Source organism: Canis aureus, chromosome 5 (genome assembly GCF_053574225.1).
Source record: "Canis aureus isolate CA01 chromosome 5, VMU_Caureus_v.1.0, whole genome shotgun sequence".
Lineage (NCBI taxonomy): Eukaryota > Metazoa > Chordata > Mammalia > Carnivora > Canidae > Canis > Canis aureus.
In genome coordinates, this window is record NC_135615.1 from 63936157 (window position 1) to 63938663 (window position 2507).

Consider the following 2507-nt stretch of genomic DNA (forward strand, 5'->3'; position numbering starts at 1 on the left):
GCTCCTCTCAGGAGCAGAAGATTCAGTCCTGGTTAGAGGACCTACTGTCATGTGTTTTAAGTACTCAAGAGATCTGAATAAGATTTACGGTTTTGGAGGTAGATAGAATGCATATCTTGGTCTGTGGTGTGGAAAAAATGACTATCCATCATTAAGTGCCAGAAATTGCAGTCATTAGCACAGTGCTATGTGCTCACAATGTCAGCTCACAAAACACGTCCCTCTCCCTAGTCACAGGCAGACAGGTAATGGTAGCACTAGGGTTTTTAAAACTGTGCCTTAGTACAGGTGCTGGGGTTGCCCATAGAGCTCTTGATGCATAAAGCCTGGACATTCTGCCAATTTTTCTTGAGCAATGACACCAGGAAATTAATAGCTAAGTGGATGTTGTACACGAGCTCATCATCTGTCATCTTTACGTGGCCAATGGCCAAGGCCAGACACATCACCTTCTTCATCTGGAATTTGATCATGGACTTCACTTCATCCACTTTGGCCACCGTGCTCTCATTGTGGGTCAGCAAGGAAGGGAACTTGTCAGCCTTAGTCAGGCCTGGGCCCAGAATTCATAGGATTTTCTAGATCAGAGATTCTGAAGCCAAAAAGACATCATTCTTTTTGGCCAGCTTCTTGACTTTTTTTTTTTTTGAAGATTTTACCTATTTATTCATGAGAGACACACAGAGAGAGGCAGAGACACAGGCAGAGGGAGAAGCAGGCTTTTCACAGGGAGCCCAATGCAGGACTCAATCCTAGGACTCTGAGCACGCCCTGAGTGGAAGGATACACTCAACCGCTGAGCCACTCAGACCTCCCTCTTGACTAATTTTTTATTCTTGTTGAGTTTCTTCAGTACCTCAACATCCATAAGGGAAATAGCCACAGCCTTGGCCTCATTGCAGAGCTGCTGGTGCCCCAAAACACATATGGAGAACTTGAGGTGGGGAGTGGACTTAAGCCTGATGGTGCCCAGGAAGCATTTCTCCTTCTGAAAGTCAGAGTTCTTCAAGCCAATCTGCAGGTTCTCTCCAAAAACTTTGGGTGCTTGCTCTGGTTCCCATGCAAGACTTCTCACACCATCTTGTACGGGTTGTTGTGGGAGACTTTGCTGCTCATGGTGCCATGCTCCGCAATAATTAGAAAAGAGAGTTGTGAGTCCATTGATTATAGAATCTCTGGTAAATAAAGTTGTATCACTAAATTCAGCTTCATTCAGAACTATATTACTCTCTATATAATCTATGATCTTCTCACATATGTTCCTCAAGTTTTGCTGACATAATTTAGCAAAATCTTGTGTTCTTTGCATGTGCCCCTTCTTTCATGGTTTTACTCTATAACTGATGCCCCAGGGCATGTTGAGATCTGACTGTAGTTTTAAAGAAATTTTTTTTTAAATTTTATTTATTTATGATAGTCACAGGGAGAGAGAGAGAGAGGCAGAGACATAGGCAGAGGGAGAAGCAGGCTCCATGCACCGGGAGCCCGACGTGGGATTCGATCCAAGGTCTCCAGGATCGTGCCCTGGGCCAAAGGCAGGTGCTAAGCTGCTGCGCCACCCAGGGTTCCCCTGACTGTAGTTTTAGGCCTGGAGCCTCTCAAAGGTAGGACTTTGAGGTGAGGGAATAATGATATTTCTGTGATGATAACTACCTTAGATGATGTCTTTATTGGTTGTTCTAGTGGGCAGGGCCGGCCTCATCAGATAGAGGAAGAAGGGCTAATCCCATTGGCAATATGGAAGGTTAGGTGGCCTCGGAATCATTCAAATCCTCTCAAATGTCACCATTTTTATTCTTAACATCCTATTCTTTCCAAGTCAGTGCTCTAACTTGTACAGAAGAGATCCAGTGAGGATGTTTATTCAACCTATGCTGAATTTTGAGCAGCCCAACAGAACGAGACTCAGCATCTTATTTTTTGTAGCTACCTTCTTTTACAGCAGTTCTCTATGTCTTGAATAGAGAATTTAAATTTTCAACTTGTCATTTTATTTTTAAAGTTTGCCAGTACAGTTGGAAGTAGCCAATTATTTTGGTTATCTATTGCTGTGTAACAAACCACTTTGACACTTAGTGAGTTAAAACAACAACCCGGTGGTTATCTCTCACTGTTCTGCGAATTGACAGTGTTTAGTGGTACTGATGAGATGACAATCATCAGAGAGTTAACAGGGCCTGGGACATTCAAAATATGACCAATATGTCTGGTAGTTGATGCTGGATGTTGGTTGGAGATTCAGCTGGAATTATTGGCTACATATACCTTGGTTCTATTCCCTATAGCCTGTCTTCATGGTTGCTTTGGATTCCCCATAGCATGGTGGTTGAATCCCAATAAGGAGTGTTTCAAGAGATAGAGGCAGACATTGTAGATCTAAGATCCAGCCTCTGAAGTTCACAGGATTATTTTTGTTATATTTCCATTCATTGAATGAAATAACAAGGATGGCCTATGTTCAAGGGAAAGGGAGGGAACACATGGATGAGTGACAAAACATTTGTGAC

General features: G+C 43.0%; 1 pseudogene; it reads right to left on the reverse strand.

The window, feature by feature from the left end:
- Positions 1-266: 266 nt before the first annotated feature.
- Positions 267-1116, reverse strand: LOC144313571 (large ribosomal subunit protein uL1 pseudogene; annotated as a pseudogene).
- Between the last annotated feature and the right edge of the window lie 1391 nt (positions 1117-2507).